Genomic DNA, 20,030 nt, shown 5'->3' with positions numbered 1-20,030 from the left:
TGTGTGTTTGGCCAATGCACTATAAGTAAAAGATTTCCTAGTGCAATAGTCATGGTCACTTATTCTTATTCTCAAAGACCGATTAGTTTTCCCCACATAATAATCTCCTTTGTGAATGGCCACTAGCACACCAATGTACCAAATCCCCCTGCTACACTCCTGCCCATATTTCATTTTTAATTTTACAGATGTACACTTTTTGCCGCCAGTTTCTTCTCTTTGCAGATACTTACAGTTCCTGTGATTGATTGTTTATTTTTGTATAGGCTGCAGAAATCTGGTTGCAAGATATCTACCAAGCTGGCTACAGAATAAAATAAACATATAAATAAAATAAAAATAACGGCAATATGGGGGTAGGAGTAGGAGTGAAACTGATTTGTACCTGTCACTTTGTTAATCATAAAGTGGGAACTGAACTCGTAAGAGTGAACGGGAACTTTGGCAACACTAACACTATATTTTCACTGGTCACTGAGCAAACATTTGTCCCTAGTACAACTAGGGGCCACAGCATTAACAAGGTAAGCAGTCCCTATGGGAATTTGAGTACAGCAGACTTTTTTAATAATAGTGACATTGGTTTTGTAAGTACAACTGAAGAAGGCTCAAATTCAAACTTAGACAAATGCCTTGAGTGTTTGGGACCAGGGTCTCACGAGCAACAACTATATCACAAAACCACTTTTCTCGCTGACCAGGGACTTAAAACACTAAGTGAATTTGCCTTAAATAACAATGGAAACATGGGGGTAGGACTGGAGACTATTTTTTACTTTGTAGCCCTGTTAACTGTAATGCGGGAATGGAGCTTGAAGGAGTGAGTGAGAACTTTGGTAATAACAACATTGCATTTTCACCATTTATTGAGCAGCTGTTTTTCTCCAGTCAAACTAAAGATACTTAGGCCCTATGGAAATGAGAGTAGAGTGGATTTTTTCAACAACAGTGACACTGGTTTTGTAAACACAATTGAAGAAGGCTTAAATTTGAATAACAATGTTGAGTGTTTGGGACCAGGGCTCCATGAATTGCAAATGTCAGCTAGTGTTTATTACAATAGATCTAACTCAAATGTGACTATCAGACATGATGTATGTAGTTACAATTTGCTTACAAACACAAGTGGTGATTTCAATATATACAATTTTTCTGAATTCGAGGTGGACACTAGAGTTGTAGAATTATTAGCGAAGGGCCTGTCATTTATACCATCTAAACCAGCAGATATAGTAAAAATTATAATGGAATTCAAGCTGTTCATTAGGAAACTTAACCTACAAGCCCTTTTAGATTCAGAGCAGAGAACCTTTTCTAAATTCCATCTAACCAGCACTTACAACCCCCCAGTAAATCCTCTGATTTCAATTTTTGATAAAATATGTGAAATCGACTTTAGGAATTTACTATCTGGATTTCCAAAGTATAAGAAGAATATTTCTACAGAGGATTGGGTAGCATTTAACGATTTCAGGATTTCCAGATAAAGGGGAAGGGTCGGTTATTATGGGAAATGATTTGTACATCCGGAAAATTACCAAACTATTAGAGACTGACACATATGTCTCAGTTAGTTTAAATGAAGTCAATATAGCATACAAAAAAATAAGAGGTTGTTTAAAGGATTTGTTTATTGAACACCTAGTTGACATCTCCCTGTTGAATTATGTCACTATGCTGGCACCTAGGATACCAGTGCTCTTTGGTGTTCCGAAAATCCATAAGTCCCTAGCCGATCCACCTATGAAGCCACTCATTGATGCTCGCAAAAGCTTCACTTACCCATTAGCAAAGGTAGTGGATAACATTTTGAAAAAATACTTGAAAGATGAGGGTCAGATCTGTAAGGATTCCTGGACATTTCTATCCAAGATGAGTGAGCTCCCATACCAGGAGGACTTCAACTTTTTGACGGTGGACGTCAAAGATCTGTACACCTCAGTCCCACATCTGGAAGGGTTAGAAAGGACTCACCATTTCCTTAGAAAGGGTCACCTGAGTCGGAAACCAGATTAGTGAACACTTTGTTGGATATTACATTAACTAATAATTAGTTCTTATTTCACAATAAATTTGATTTACAAAAAACTGGTGTAGCAATGGGGTCCCCATGTGGGGCCAGCTTTGCTACCACAGTAATGGCCCATTGGAAAAAGGAGCACATTTTCAAGAAAGGAGATCTAATGGAACGGATCTCATTCTATACTCACTACCTGGATGACATATTTGTCATATTTACAGGTAGTTTGGACAAAGCAGTGGATCTCATCAAATATTTGAATCAGACCACTGAGTTTTTGGAATTCATGCACACGTTTCACCAAGATGTAATTATATATCTTGACTTCGAACTATGAAAAAACAGGGCCCTAAAGGGATGGACGTCTAGCATATACAGGAAAAGTTCATTTTCCAACACCTATTTACATTACAGTAGTTTGCATCCCTTTCATCAAAAAAAGTCAGTAATTAACGGGCCAGTTAGTTCGAGCTACCAAGATGGTATCTATTGAAAGTGACTTTATTAAAGAATGTCAAAAAATTGGTGAAATGTTTATCACCAGGGTTTACCCCGAAGAACTTGTTTTTGAGATCACCACCAAGATCCACAATAAAAGGGCCAATGGGACATATTTACCTCTGCTTGGTATCCCATTAGAGGCAAGTGTCAGTTCGAACAATAGTACACATCAAATACTGACCACGTCCTCAATATGTTTTATACTAACCTTCAGTATGGGGAGTAGAGATATTCAGGCCATAGTGAAGAAACGTTGGAACATATTGAATAATGACCAAAATTTATGGTCAGTGTTAGGTCTTACCACTCTTCTTTATTTTTAGGAGACGGAGCAATTTGAAGAACCTTCTGGAGGACTTGGGTTTGAGGCCAGTTAGATATCTAGGGATGACAAGGTGTGAATCATGTAACTATTGTAAATTCATGGATGTAGGTTATAACTTTAACATCCATAACAAACAGTTCACCACAACATCTGGGAGGTTTAATTGTAATTCTATTTTTGGGGTTTATGTAGCTCAAGCCCAACTTTGTACCACTTTCTATGTCAGGAAGACGGATCGTAAACTGAGAGAGCGGGTTTACAAGCACCTATATCACATCAGAAAAGGGAAAACTGATAATGCATTGGCTACCCCCATAAAGTTGAATCCAACCCACACTTTTAAATTTAAGGTCATTGACCATATATTTAAAGACCCTAGAGGTGGGCCTAGGTCCTTATTCCTGGAGAGATTAGAATTAATGTGGCAAATCCATTTAGACGCGTGCCACTTTCCAGGCCTTAATGAAATGTGTTCCATCCAATGCCTGTTAAGACTTAGAAATTTGACTAGATGAATGTTGTTTAAGTCTAGGATACAGACCCCCTATGTTGGGACCATGTTTCACATCAATATTAAGTACAATTTAGTGTAAGATATTAAGTCCAATTTATTGTAGGACTATACTTACAAGTAGGTTGTATATTTACTAAGGGCTTAGTATATACCTCTTTTTGGTATTGCTTGCTATCAGTACATAGTGGGATTTTTATGCTCCAACTAAGTTAGTGTAATTGACCAGCATAGGAACACCTTAAGGAGGGCAACATTATGACATTATGATATTATGAGAATAGTAAAATACTATAAGAACATCATGAGATTTTTTATTTTTGATTTTTTACACTTGTTTTTCATTTCTGAAGGTTCCTTTTTTGAACATTATGAATTTTAATGTTCAAACATTTTTATATTTGAATACTATGGAACTTGGGGTCTATATTATATCATCAAATGCTTAAAAAAGTGAACGCTGATTGATCGACCTAATTTAAGCGAAAGCTTACAATCTCGAACTGTCAGATCAGCGATTTTTTTCCCAGGGAAAAAAAATCGCTGATCCAAAACACATACACACAACACAAGCACACTAAACAAACAGAAATCCACACACATACACCTAAAATCTGATACCTAACCCTACACTAAACTATGCACACACCACTATCTACCCACTTACCTTAACCCAAACCCTAACCCTAAGGTCCGTCACTATCGCACACTCACCTCACCCACTCCCTAACCCTAACTCACTTAAATCTGCCCTAACCCTCATGTCCACTCAATCGCACACACACCTAACCCGAGCCCTAACGCTAACTCACCTAAATCACCCTAACACTCACATCCACACAATCGCACACTTACCTGAATCTGACCAGTAACTTTCCTCCATAACACTGAAAATACTGAAGCAACAGAAACGGACAACCGAATTCTTTCCCTAGGAAAAAATTCAAGTTTCTGCTGCTTCGATATTTTGCAGTTTCACGAAAATAAGTTAGATCAATCAGCGTTCACTTTTTTAAGTGTTCGAGGATATAATATAGACCCGGGACCTTAATGCCTTAATTTATGAATATGTATTCCTGCAAGGAATTTTATTTGTATTATTCACTTGCATTTATGTACTACATATGTATAGCATCCATTATGTATTTATTCTGGAGTTTTATGTTGTATTCTTTCATGTATTTTGATTGAGTCGAGGATTTATACATATTTATTTATTAGCTGATTCAGCTACTGATTTTATTAATCAATCAATTCAATCAGATTAGGATGAGGTGAGGAAAAAGTATTTAAGTGAAACGTGATGCAATTTGTTATCTGAGAATGTCTAGTCATGGACTAGATGAAAAGTGCTTTATCGTACTGTTCATCTATTTTATTTTATTTTATTTCATTAAAGTTCAGTGGTATCTGTTTGTATTCCCACTTCTTGTTTATTTTATTCATTCATTTGTCGTGCCTTTTTCATCGAAGCTGGCTACAGAGCCATTTGGAAATCGCATATCTATGTTATCCAGACCTGCATTTGGGTCTGTTACTGTAGGTTATGGACTGCATTATATAGAGGTCTCCTTGGGCAGTGCCTGGTATTTGGCACTAGACTAGGCTAGATTGTGTTAAGATTTGTTAGTAGTGCTGTTTAATGTGCAAACTAGCTGCTCTAAGCTTTTTTTCCCCCTGCAATGGCTTTGTTTTAGCCACACTAAGTTACAAGATTCAGGTCTAAAGGTAGTTTTATAGATAAAATTTACTTTCTAGGCATTTGCATCTGTACCAGGAACCGCTAATCTCAATGTAAAAACACCAAAACTGAATGTTTGAGAGTGTAATGCTACAACAAAACAACTTAAACAAACTACCTGGACAAGGGAATTTCAAGTATTAGAGACCTTTAAAATGACTGAAAGGCAAACTGAAAACATAATGCAAACATAAACCAGTAGCACTCTAAAACAGTTAAGATATTTATTTTATTGTTTTGTACTTTAGTTATCTGCCAAGGATGGAGCAGGATTAACTCAACTTCCTCTCAGAGTGTGACAAGTGCAACAAGCAGATGGGAGTTCTGGGAAAAAGAGCAGGAGCCAATTTGTAGTAATGGAGGTTTACTCAAGCAAACTTCTGGTTTGCTGGGTGGGGACTTAGTATTATGGATAAATGAAAAACATTAAATGGGAAGGTACTTCAACAGCCTGCACAACAAACAATAGTAATGAAAAGAGGTGAGGGAGGCACTTTAAAACTCAGATTACCATATGGGGTGGAATGGCCCTTTCAAGAAGCAGACTTGGTAGAGAAGGGATCCAGTTAATTAAATTCAATATTCCTGACTGTGATCTACAGGCCAGTGATGGCGGGTGGGTTAGAACTTCAGAAACTTTAGCTTAATGTCTCAGTGGGAGGCTGGGGCAGACATAAAGATCAGGGAAAAATATAGTAGCAAAGTAAACATAAAGGCACTGTAATGCAACTTTAAATAGGCAAGTAATTAACAGAATAAAGACAATAGCAGCAAAGCTGGAAAATAAGCAGCTGTAAATGTATCGAAGCAGAAATCCTGCAGCAAAAATAGCAATACTGCCAATAGTGCAATCCCACCATAGACAAAGGCTCCAGAATATGCATAAATTTACCAGTAATATTGTTTATGAAAAATGGTGCAATAATTGACTAAATAAGGCTCAAATCTGGCAGTAATTTACAGTTATGTCACAGCTGTGAGTGGAACTACAATATTAAAGCCTCAGACAAGGGTCAAAATGCAGACAGCTAGCTTTTTATAAGTAATTCAACATATAGAGGCAGTGCAGTAGAATGTACAAATGATACTAATAGCTTGAATTAAAACCACAATCTTCCTACAAATGCAAATGAAGCTACAGTACTAAGGTCCCAGAACAAACTTACAAAATGCAAACATAATGTTTTTTTTTTTTTTTGGCTAAAACATGGAGAAAAGTAGAAAAGTACAAAAACGTTTCACCACATAGGTCACTATAAATGCAACTGAAAATATTTAAGCAGAATTTAAATAAAAGCCTTTTCTTCCCTTTTGATGAAAAGCTTGTTTCTCACATTTCAGGGTTTTCCATACCTCTCAGAGTCCTGAATAAAAGACCAATAGTTACTGCTAGACAATTAGTCTGCAGACTATAGCATTCCTAACCAGTAACCAGTTAGTGACAAAATGTGAGAATTAACCCTTGTACCTTGCATCTGTGAAGTAACCACCTTAACTATTATGTCAGACCCAAACTGAATAAAGATACAACTTCTCCTGTCAGGGAAACAAACCTTGGTCTCCCACATGACAGGCGGGGACACTCACCACAGTTCTAAGAAGGAAGACTTAATATTATCCAATCAGTGTGCAGACTATCACATGCTAAGCCAGCAAATAAAGGTAAGAATCAAACCCTGAACTTTGTGATTGTGAGATAAACACCTTCACTATTATGCCAGTCCCCAACATTAAAGTATGCAATTCTTTGTGTTTATAGGTTGAGGTAAGTACTAGCCTAGCCGCTCTTGCAAGTCTCAAGTTTCAAGTCTAGCCACATTCCCTGTTAAAGGTGAGATTCAAATGCAGTACCTTGCGACTGTGAGATAAACACCTTAACCATTATACAAACCCCCAGCTTTGTTAAATCTAGTAAGTTATAATTTTAAAGCCACAGAGAAGCAGCTACAGTTTATTTTTTAGTGCCTGAAATGCAGGTTATCATATTCATGGCACTGTGCTGTCTGTCGAATTGTTGCAATGAAACTTGTAGCACATAAAATGGGATTTGAAAACTGCAACAAACAGTGGAAGAAGTCTGTGATTTGGCATGTCTAGAATTCTGGAACATTGTAACATAGTGGCAGCAGTGATATTCATCATCTGATCTTTGTTGCAATAGCCTTAGCTATATGAGTTATATCCTGCACAGGATATAATGCCCAGCCAGCTTCCAGGGCTTAAGACCACCTTCCTCACACCCAAACTGTTATAATTCTGAGTAGAGCTGAATAAAATCAGTAGTTTTGGTGGCAAGCCATCTGAGCTTTCCTATCATTGAAAAAGAGTTACTTTTGCAGGCTTGTGAGGATCGACAAATGGCTAAAGTTTTTTCATTGCTGGGTAGATAACTTAACCTTTGTGGAAAAGCTGTCCTCTTTTTATGATAGAAATATATTTTTCTGTGAAAAAAAGTTAACTCAAGCTAGGGAAAATTGTTTTTCTAGACAGTCACATTTTACTGTGAAATGCAAATTTTTACCTTTGTGGAAAAAAGTTGTTAAAACTAAGTCCCCCCAAGTAAAATGTTTGTTCTTTTGGGGCTGGGTTAGGTTATAAATTGCATTTTTTTCTGCAAAAAATACTGTTCATTTGTTTTACTGATGACTTTTGACAGTTTTACCCAGTCTTCAGGAATCATTTTCAACTTAACCACAAACAATCCACCAGTTCCTCAGTACTTCCTTCTTCCAAACCACAAAAAGAAGAACATTTCCAAACAGATTTTGCCACCACAGAAGGCTACTAATTTGCCTAAGCCACAGATGGTTCACTCTGTAGCCATTTTTGCTTCTGCAGACCATTCATCTTTTTCCTTGGCTCCCTCTAGTGTAGTCCTTTCAACCATTATGAGCCAGGGGCAAGACATGCACTCTGTAGCTATTAAAGTGCCCTTGGCAGGCAGGAGAGAACCACTCTTGTTGGTCTTAGAGGAAGGAGGAGGGAATCTCCTCCTTGCTGCACTGGGATGCCAGTTCCTCAGAGCGATTTCACTAACGAGAGTCAGTCTGCTTCTAAGGAGATTGCTGTTAAAAAGACACAGAACTTAAACATTTATCTTCCCCTGACTGTGTTACTTTGGAAAGGAGTGATTTGTTGGACTTCGCTCCAGACTTAGTTCAGGTTTTTGACCTTTCTGTTTCTGGTATTACTGGTGAGAGAAAATGGAATTACTCTTTTTTTTTTTCCCCCAGTATACCAAACAGGAAAATGATTTTAAAGGGACAACTGCTTTCTGTCCTCTGGTAAATGATTTTGATTCTGAGGAGACTATTTCTTGTGATAATCCCTTAAAAGAACTTTCTCTTTTTTTCATTCGGAACATAATGAAATTCCATTGTCCTAGAAGAAATAGTATGATTTATTGCAATTGGAATTTTCTGATCCCATTTCTGTTCCTCCTGGTCTTATAGAATTGGAGGATATGTTCAACACAGCCTGTAACGTTCCTGACAGCAAGCCTGCTGCCCATAAGAAAGCATATAGATTATATAAAGTTCTTCATTCACACATTTTTTTTTTTTTTTTTTATTTTCCAATCCAAGATCTAACTGAGTAGTGATTTCTTTGGTAAGCCATGCTACTGCTAAACATCTGGTAAATACAAATCCCTCTCCCTCGGATAAGAAAAGGAAACATTTTGATAGATTTGGGAAAAATGTATATTCTTCTGCTACTCTTGTTTTTGAAATTATTAATTGACAAGCCCATATGTTTTGTTTGCATCGTTTGAGAACATGAGGAACATTATAGATGTGTTTGTGTCTTCTTAGGAAACATTTTCTAAGACTAATCTTGTTGTTGCTATGTCTCAGGTGACTATAAACACTCTCTGAAGTGTGATTATGATTCAGCTGATGCCTCATACACAGCAGGTGCCACTGCAACTGTTATAAGGTTTTCTTGGTTACATACACAAGATCTACCTGAGGATGTTAAAGGTGAAATTTTGAACTCTCCTTTTTATCGAGATGTGGCATTTTGGCCATCTACTGCTGAAGTCATGAAAAAGTGTGATGAGAAGGGAAAACTGAATCAGGAGTTATTCAGATTTTTCAGCCTTTCTTCTCCAAATGTATTAAAGGTCTCACACACACCAACAAATCTTTTTATAAAAAGCAAAATAAGCAGACACAGCAAGATTCTTGCAAGTATACATACAAAAAACAATGTCAAGGAAGGTTAGTAAAGAAAGAAGGAACCTCCCCCATCCAGAAACAAGGACAGTCCAATAAATCTGAATGAGTATCTACAGAGTACTCCCCCTTTCCCACCCCTGGCATGCCTTTAATTTTTCCTCAAGACCTGGCTCTCCATTTTTGTCTTCTAAATGCATTACATCATGAATATAGATGGCAGTAGGAGTCGATTCCTCCTTTTCTGGAGAATCCCCCTAATAAGTTCATAGGTGATTACTATGCTAATGGCTTAAGAGCCCTTACATGCCTAGCAAACAGTATCCCATTTTACCCAATATAAGGTGCATAGGGGCAAGATGATGGCATGGGTTTGTGCCTATGCCTTGAATATGTTACAGTGTGCTCCTGCCCATAAAGGACATAGGCAGTACCACAGGTGTGAATTTGAGATTCCCCATACATTGACCCTAACTGAGTTTGAAGAGGACCAAGGAAGTGCTCTAAAGTGAATAAGAAGCCTGTTCCAAAGAAGGGCAATCTCTGAGAGACAAATTTGTCTGTGCAGCATGTTTTGTTTGAGTCGCTGACTTAAGTTTAAATTCTTAGATTGTGTGATCTTTGTGCTCTTTGACTCTCTGGTTGTGTAGCAGCACCATCAGGGCTGGATTTGTGAGCGCCTTGTGGATCAGGCATTAGTCATCCATTAATAGTCGATATTAGACAGAGTAAAGGGATAGGGCTTTTAGTTTATCAGCACAGGGCATGTTGTGTACACCCTTTATTTTCTTTGTGAGGAACCTCTGAGATCAGTCTAACTGCTGTAACTGCCTAGTCAAGTACATGCCAAATGGCACATTGTATCAATTTATTGGTCTAATGAGAGCTGAGAACAGCTAGATTATAATTTCCTTGGATCTGGATGCCATACCTTTACCTATAAGTTGTGTCATGTAGAAGGATTTCCTTACCACTCTGGACACATGGCTACTATATATCTGTGTACCTAGATCTCTCGGCTCTGGGTCTACTCCTAGAGGTGGGCTATTGATGATGCAATTTGTAGGGGTATCTGACATCCCAAAGGATAAGATAATGCATTTTTTCACAGTTAGTTTTAAGCCATGGTTCTGGCACCAGTCATTTGTCAAATCTAGAGCCTCCAGAAGGATACAATGCTTGCTCCAGGCTTGCAGTTGTCAGGCCTTCCATATTAACATTGACTTCAGAGAAGCATATTCAGAACAGGAGTGGCCCAGCACTGAGCCCTGTGGCACACCACAGTAAATGGCCTCTTGCTGGAGATGGATTCACCTACTTTAACCACATGAGTCCTGTCTAAGAGCCAATTTGCTATCTGTCTGGTGATGTAGGGATTTATGCCCAGTATTGTATGTTTATTTATAATACCACAAAAAAAAAAAAAAGTAAACTCTATGGTATCCCCAAAGTCTCAAAACAACCCACTAAACAAGTATAGTGGGTCCAAAACAAAACAGTGTAAGAAACTTCTCTGTGTGGAAGATTTTCAGTCTATATCTCTCTAGTTAATAATCACTGTATATTAATCAGATCAGACAATAGTAGTAGAAGTATCGAACTTAAGTCATCTTAAGTCAAAAAAAGTCATAAAAATATATAATTGTACAGAATTACTAAGTATTCGAAAGTAATCCAAGCAAGGCAGGTAGTCTGTTTCCAGTCAAAAATCCTTTATTAAGTGCACAGACAAGCGATCCAAGTAAAACAAAAATGCAGTAATAGTTTCCTCACAAGCTTTATATATATATATATATATATATATATATATATATATATATATATATATATATATATACTTTTTATCAGACAAAGGGAATGGTTTAGTGTCCTGTAAAACAAAGTGCATTGCAATTCAAAATTTGTGGTCTATATTGCTATGTGCACACTATGTAAAGCATTTTATGTCGGCAAAACGGAGCGTAGACTCCGTGATAGAGTCTACGAACACACACACGCGATAGCAACTAACAAGCTCGACAACGCAGTAGCAAAACATATAGCTTTAAATAAAGGACACAATTTTATCTTCAAAGCTATAGACCAGATACAGTGCAACATTAGGGGTGGTCTCTTTAATTTGCTACTTGAAGAATGTGAGTTAGCATGGCAAATAAGGCTAAATGCATTTATTGAGCCTGGTTTAAATGAATGTTGCAATATTGCTTGTCTTTTGAAATTAAAGAGTCTTTATAGATAATTTTAGTTACAATGTATGAAACTCTACGTATTGTGAAGTAGGACTTTCAGTCACACACAGCGGTACTTTCAAATCCATTATTTTAATATACAAAGTTTTTCACACTATCTATATATATATATATATATATATATATATATATATATATATATATACACTTTCTATATATCTATATATCTATCTATATATATATATCTATCTATATATATATATATATATATATATATATATATATACACACACACATATATTTTTCCTATACCAATTCATATATTTTTTTATATTCTTTTTATATTTTTCGTTATTATTACATGAAGTCAAACAATTTATATGTAAGACTGAGGACATTAATTTTAATGAGATGGATCATGTGACGTAATTTTTACTATTTATACGTGACTTGTGTTTTGAAATGGTATCTGAAGAAGTTGCTTTATTGAAAGCGACGAAAAGCGCTTCATTAAACGGTTTTTGCAGTTTGGAATATTGTTTTTGAGTCTGAATCTACGGAGCTTTCTTTGTTTCAGGTATTTAAAACCAGCTGGTAGAATAAAAGAAAAGAAAATTAGTCATGTAAACAATGTGGCAATTTTCTAAGTTCTGGTACACTTTTAATTGAACAGTAGTAGTTTAGTCCAGGCTTCCTAAAAGAGTTCAACTTTAATTGCCACATGAGTTCATGTTTCTCCAGAATATTCGGGATGTCTCCTTCAAGATCAGCCATGTCTATGTGATCCAGGATCTGGAACTTAAAACCTGTGTCTCTTTTATGAAGAGAAAGGTGTTTGGCTAGTGCATTATTTTATATCCAGAGCAGATTTCTGATAGATGACATGAAATCCTACTTTTGAGTTTATTTACAGTCTTGCACACATAGAATGCATCACATTCATTGCACTGTGCCCTGTAAATTACTTTTGTAGTGTTACAGTCACTCCCTGCACTGGTCTATCACCTTGCTATATAAATATACAAAATGTACAATTAGTTTCATATCTTTGTGTTTCTCTCATATGGTCTAGGTTTAAATTCAACAAAACTTCTAATGTTCCTGGCCTTCCTATAAACAAAGGATGGGGCTTCACCTAAGATGTTAATTAGAAAAGGGTTCCTGTGACAGTGTCCCAGTTTTCTTCAATAACATTTTTGATACTGTGATAATCCAAAGTGTATGTCAGGATGCAGCTAATTTTGCATTTGTTATTCTCTGTGGAATTTCTTAACAATCTCCTACTGGGGAGGTTGAGTGAAGGTGCTTCAGTCCTTTTCAGTTCTATAATGGGTTCCAGGATGTTTTTTAAAATTTTACTTTCATAGCCTGTGACTAGAAAATCATTCTTTAAGTTGTTCAGGTTTCTCAAAAATGGTTCCATCTCTGTGGTAAATTAATTCTAGCTAATCTATAGCCCTGGGAATTCACTACATTATACTTGGTAATTTGTGTATATTTTCTTTCCATCATTATACATTTTTTCTTTTTCTGGTTCTCTCTTTCTACTTTATTCAAAATGATATGTAATAACAATACTAATTATACAACAATATTTTTATAGATAGTTTTTAGGGTTCTTGTACACAGACCTGAAGATGTCTAGAAGGATGAAAGCTATCTTTGTTAACAATAGGTTATGAAAATAGAATATGATTTTTACATGCAAAGTGTATATGTATATATATATATTTATATATATTTTTGATTGCCAAATGGACTATGGTTGATATATTTCCAGCCATGTATTGTATTGTCTTGGATAAAATCACAGACTTAATCTACTTAATAATCTGGTTAAATAAGAGGTACTACATCATTATAAATTTTATTTAAAGTACATAAGGGTTATATTATTATGACAGCTACTAAGTAGGGCAGAACCAACTCAAATGTCACACTGATGGGGGAAGGGATGTGAATTTAACATGTGTACCAATAATACTTTGTTTTAGGACATCCGCGGTGAGGTAGCAGTAGCGTTGTTGCCTCACAGCAAGAGGTTCTCCCCTACAATTCTCGGCTGGAGTGCGGGGAGTGCCTTCTGTGTGGAGTCTGCATTGTCTCCCCACGGATGGTTGGGCACTCGAAAGACATGCATAAATGGGCGTGCTTTAGTTGAAGGTTGAACATTGAGCTGGCACCTCGGCATTCATGAAAATCTACTGCCAATCATTAGCGGACTGGAGTTCTGCTGTGGCGACCCCTAACTGGGAAAAGCCGAAAGACAAACAACCAATAACACTTTGTTTTACAGCACAATAAACCACTCCCATGCCTGATAAAAAGAAAGCTTGAGGACACTATCACTGTATTTTTGTTTTACTTGGATTGCTTGTCTGTGTACTTAATAAAGGATTTTTGACTGGAAACAGACTACCTGCCTTGCTTGGATTACTTTCGAATACTTAGTAATTCTCTACAATTATATATTTTTTATTTATTTATTTTTTTTTACTCAAGACGAGTTTAAGTTCACTACTTCTACTACTGCTGTCTGATCTGATTAATATACAGTGATTAACTAGAGATATATGGACTGAAAATCTTCCACACAGAGAAGTTTCTTACACCGTTTTGTTTATTTATAATACCTGACTGGGAAATTGTGTCAAATGCCTCTGCCAGGTCAAGGTAGGTGGTATGTACTGTTTTAATCTCTTGCATGGCCTTAGTGACTTTCTCGAAGAAAATCCACCAGATTCAGTAGGCATGACCTACCCTTGACAAAGCCAAATTGGATTGGGTCCAGTGTTTGGAGGATTCCTATGTCAATATTTATCAGGTCCATGATTATTCTTCCTATGGTCTCGCATATAAGACTAGTCAAACTTATGGGTCTGTAATTTTACAGGTCAGTGTTGTATTCCACTGTATCGGGACAAAGCTAGTCTGGAGACTGTGGTTAAATAAAGATCCTAATGGGCCTGATAAGTTCTGATTTAAGCTGTTTAAGAAGCAACCTGGTATATTGTGAGGGCCCATTGAAGCCGAGTTTTTAGCCTTAAGAGAGCAGAGGCAACTTGTTCTTTGGTGATAATTGATAGTGGAGTGTTAGAGGATATTTCTTGCGGGAGAACTGGAGGTGATGGAGAGGCAAAATGTGAGCTGAATTTGTCAGCCAGCAGATTTGCTACATCTTCTGTCTGAGTATAGGTGATGCCATCTACAGCAAATACGACACATTGTGGGGTGTTGCCCTTAAGATTGCAAACAAGTGAAAAACATGCATTATGATTATCCTTCACTTTGGAGGTTCTTTTTACCTCAAAGTCTGCTTTCATAGACTTGTCTGGTTTCCTGATTCACTTGCTTAGACCAATGAGGGGTATTTTGCTCTGTTGTGCACATTACCTCTTACTTCTCGAGAGAATTTTCTTTCTTTTGTTGTACCGTATATTTTTAACAATTTCTTCTGTACTTTTTGTATTTCTGTATTTTTGCTGTACTTTGCATATTTTATATTTTTAGCAATTTCTTCTGTACTTTTTGAACTGCTATACTGTATTTCGGAGCTTTTCTCCCCAGGCCTCCTCTGAAATGTGGCCTGTGTCCAGTCAGACTTTCCCAGTAAACCAATGTAAAATAAATAAATAAATACATAAATATTAATACCAGGGGTCCACCAGGGTGGCTTGTTTTGACCGTTTTTTTTTCTGTCTGGTACTGCCATTTCTGTACAGTTGTTTATATTGCTGTACAAGGCTTTTGTATTTGCCTCTGCAATGGGTTTTTGTGTTTTCTGGATTTGGGTAGAGCTTGGAAATTAGCTATGCCATACCTTAATAGGAGCTAATTTACCTTAGAGAAGTTCTTAAAGTTTTTGGGGTTAGGTAGGGGGACTACTTTTACCTTTATTTCAAAGGAAACCACTTTGTGATCTGATCTTACCAGTGAGGATGTCACACTGGGGGAGGTGCATCACTCTCCCATATTTGGGAGTACCAGATCTAAGATATTTGTTCCCCTAGTGGGAGTGCAGACTAGTTGCTACAGGGCATTTGAATTTACAATGTCGAGAAATCTTTTGGCTTGCATGATAGTGGTTATGTATGCCTCCCAATTATTAGAAGGGTATTAAAATCACCCTGAGTATGGCACTGGACTGGATGGTGAGTGATTCTAATAACTTCACGTATGATGTATAGGTTTCCTGGTTCATGGTGGGGGACCTGAGATCTATATTATATGTTCAAAGTTTTAAAACTTTGAATGTTAAATAATCAAATTTAAATGTTCGAAGTTTCAAACATCGAACATATAAAAAAAAAAAGAAAAAAAAAGGAACTTACCTGACTAGTGGAGGAAGGGGGGCAAATATACCAACACCAAGACCACACTATAGTCCTGTAAAGGGAAGATTTCCCCTTACTGCACTGTAGTGTGGTCTCGGAGTTGGTTTATTTAAAGAGCGAGGGGTGCAGGGGGGCTTCCCCCCCTCTGCCTACGTCTGTTAGTTTTGTTTTGTTTTTTTTTTACATATGTTCGAATTTTTATAACTTTGAAAATTTAAATTCGATATTTTAATGTTCAAAGTTATAAAACTTTCAACATATGATATAGACTGGGGACCTGTAGCTAGTCAGAATATGCTGATGGATTTTTCCCTTGGTTAGTTGGACATGCAGTAGCTCAAGCATGTCATACTGTTTGAGTAGCCTTGAGGTGTGCTGATCCTATGTGTAGCCAGATACCCCTAGGACTTCTTGCAGCCCGAGCAGGAAAACAGATGCATTTCCATTTCCTTGTGCAGGAATGTTCCTCTGTGCTTTTCCACCCTTTCCACTGATATCCAGGGTCATTCTGAGAATTCAGAAGGACTCTCCAAAGATCATTATGGTGTCTCTTTTCTGTCCTTGGCAACATTGGTCCTCCCTTCTTTTGGAAATGGCTAAGGGTAATTATCACAAGTTTCCTTACAGTCTGGATTTACTTACACAACACAGGGATCATTTGATACATTCCAGCCTGAAACAGCTTCAGCTGACTACCTGAATGATAAGAATTTAAATACCTTTTAGGCACCTTTTTTCTGAGGATGTGCACCAGGTGATAATGGAGACAAAGTAACCTGCTACTAGGAAATCATGACTTCATAATTTAGCAAATGGAAAATAATTTCTTAATTGATGCCAAAACAAGACCAAGGTGGCCTTCAAGATTAGGATTTCTCTGGTTCTACTTTAATATTTGTATGAGTTATTATCCTCAGCCTTTTTTGCTCTTCTATCAAGGTTCATTTGTCAGCCATTTTAGCATGTCTATTCATGGATCCTCCTCTTTCAATACATTCAAATGTTAAAATGTTTTGAAAGGGGTCTTGCATACCAGGCCACCTAGACAGGTGGCTTCTCCTTGGGATCTCAATTTTCGTTTTGAAAATTTAACTCTGGCTTCATCTGAAACACCCCATCAAGCTGATGTGATGTTTATAACATGGAAGACAGTTTTATTCTGTTCTGTCTTCTGCAAATACCTGAATTGCAAACTCTGATTTGTAAGAATAAAAATCCTGAGTCTCTAAGTTGCAAGAAAGAAAAAAAGAACATCCTGTCCAAAAATAAGAAGGGCTATACCCAAAATACTAAAAAACTCCATCAGTCTCAACAAGCAAGTCAGGAGACTAATCAAGTCCACCAAAGCCAACTTCTAGGTAAAAATAGCCTCACAGGCTATGGAGAATCATAAGGCATTTTTCAGTTATGTACACAACCCTGAAGTGAACATCTGATAGTGTGTTGAACTAATAATAAATGGACCTTCATATACTGAGCTGAGGATATTACAAACTTGATGGCCAATAAATTTAGCTTCAATTTTATCCCCTATCCCCCCAGTGTCCCTCCATAAAATACCCTGTGCCATTTATCCCCCAACTATCACTAAAGAACAGGTATTCATTGCACTCTTCAGAGCTAAATCATTTTATCAATGAGTCCTGATAACATCCCAGGATGCCTCCTAAATAGCTTGAAACATGAACTGTTAGGCTCACTAGAATCTCTATTCAACCACAGCCTCCAGAGAGGCTTCGCCCCTAGTGTTTGGAATACTACAGTGCTCATCCCTCTACACAAAAGTGGACCTTCAACAGACCTGAGGAACTACAAACCCATATGTTTGACTAGTCTTATATGCAAGGCCATGGAAAGAATTATTGTGGAACTGATAAGCAAAGATATATGAAATCTTCAAACACTGAACACATCCCACTTTGGTTCCGTCAGGTGTAGGTCCTGCCTACTAAAAGTAATGGACTTAGGTCACTAGAGCCATGGATGAGGGCAAAATGGTATACACTCCCTACCTTGACTTGACAAATTCATTTGACACAGTACCTCTATCAGATATTCTAGACAAGGGTGGGGGAATCCACCTCCACCAAGATGCTTATTGCTGTTGGTGTCCCACAGGGCTCAGTACTTTGATAGCTCCTGTTTGGAATATTCTTCCCTGAAGTCAAAGTAAATGTAGAGGGCATTTGGCTGGACAAATGGTGCTCATGGATCTAGTACAGATGTGTAAGTAAACTTATCATAACAGTACATGCTCAAATGATCACTGCTACTGTAACAATACCCTCTTGCTGTACCCCTTATTTTTGTATATTTTATTGCCAGGGTGATGAATTTATTTTTATGAACCTAGCACTTGTTTTTTCAAGGCCCTAACATCCCTTTTGCTTTACTTTTTCAGCTGACATGAATGTTCTGAAGAGCTTAGCATGAAAGCCATTGATTTTAGTCAGCTCTCTCCAGCTGATATGGTGTGTGCATGTACCATTAAGGTCTGGAATCTGGCTGGTTGTTATATTCTGGGCAAGATATAACCCAGATATCTAAAGCTACTGCAACAGTGATCATTTGATCACCTACTGTTATGGTAAATTTACTTGCACAACTGTACTTTTGACAGGAAAGCTAAATTATACCCTCAATGGTGAGAAAGTATGACAGAGATGAAGCAGTGCAAAAACTAGAAACAATGTATATTTAAAAGATCAGCAGAGTGAAGACAAAACCAATAAACAAGTACATAAAGTAAAATTAAATGGTACATGAGTAAGACCACAAAAGAAGAGGAAGATGAAAATATGCCTGAATGGAACCAATAAAGGAAAGGTCTGGTGAAGGGGGCAAAAGCTCTGGTAGAACAGGGGGAAGACTGTGTGAAAAGGGCAGCCTGTAGTATGTGGGTTGAAGGGGAAGTTCATGCTCCTGCAGAACCAGGAGGACAAAATTTAGTCCAATTTAAGAATGCAACAGAGGATTCCTAGGCTAATGACAAATAAGAGATGTATCATGTGTAAAGGTCACCAGATAAAGGAAGATTGTCTTGATGATCATGTTCCTTGTACTGGGAAGTTCCATTTTATGTTGTGGTAGATGAACATGCAAGAGAAAGAAGAGTTTAGTTTGACTGTAGACTGTGCCAGTTCTGAATCTTACAAATAAGCTCAATCTCTGTTAAATGTGCTCAGGAAAGTTAGGGTCAAGTAATAGGGTTGTGTGTACAGAGGCAAATGAAGTGGCTAAAGTAAACAGATGTGATGTCTGGGTAGCCCTGAATATAAGAATGTTTTTTCCAGCAATTGTACCATTGGTGTGTATGACAGGACCAAGAGGAGGAAGGTACAAAGAATTAAGTATTTGAGGAATTATGGAATATAATTGTCCAAGAAAATATAACTTTGCACTGGAGCCTAGCTACATCTGAACTCTGATGGAAAAAGAAGTCCTGAAAGTAGAAAGGGAATATAGATATTAAAATAAAAGCTTACATGAAGTAAACTCGAGTTCTGTAGAAAAAAAAAGATGCATAATAATTAATAGAGAATGTCGAGAAGATTTGAGAGGTACATGGAGAAAAAAAAGGGAAGAATGGATGAAACAAAATGTCTTAAACAAAAATATGTGGCAAGCAAGAGAGAATTATTTTCCAGAATCCTGTTTAAAAATGTTTCATGCTTAATTATTGAAAGTGGCACAGACTGTGTGGGCATTTGAGAAGCATATTCTGTACTTGATGGGGGCCTAGCTATGACAGGTATGATGACTCCTGATTCTGGGATATATCAAATTGACACAGAGCAGAACAATAATGGGCTTTGTACATCTGCAACAAAATGCATTAATTTTGGAGGTCTAGAAGTGTCTCTGGATTATTGGCCACCTCTCTTAATACATTTGCATAAATATCCTTGATAATCCTGAACTGCTAATTTACCTTTATACTGCTGACAATGACCATCTAACATCAGAACATAGGAGAAGAGCTGAATATCATACAAAGTCATGACCTCTGCATTTATTATAAGGGAATCAGAATAAAGCTGATGTCTGATAATTTTCAGTTTTCTAAGGCAATGCTACCAGGATTTCATCTGAAACTGAAAACATCTGGAAAATGAAATCATGAACCAAAGAACTGAAAGGATATGACCATGCACTTCGAATACCTTGACCTTTAATTAATTATGACTCTTACTTCACCAGTTTGGCCTGCTGGCACAGAGACATGGCATCCCTC

The sequence above is a fragment of the Protopterus annectens genome, chromosome 15.part0, assembly GCF_019279795.1.
Source record: "Protopterus annectens isolate FY-2018-M chromosome 15.part0, PAN1.0, whole genome shotgun sequence".
Lineage (NCBI taxonomy): Eukaryota > Metazoa > Chordata > Ceratodontiformes > Protopteridae > Protopterus > Protopterus annectens.
Note: the sequence above shows the minus strand (reverse complement) of the source record.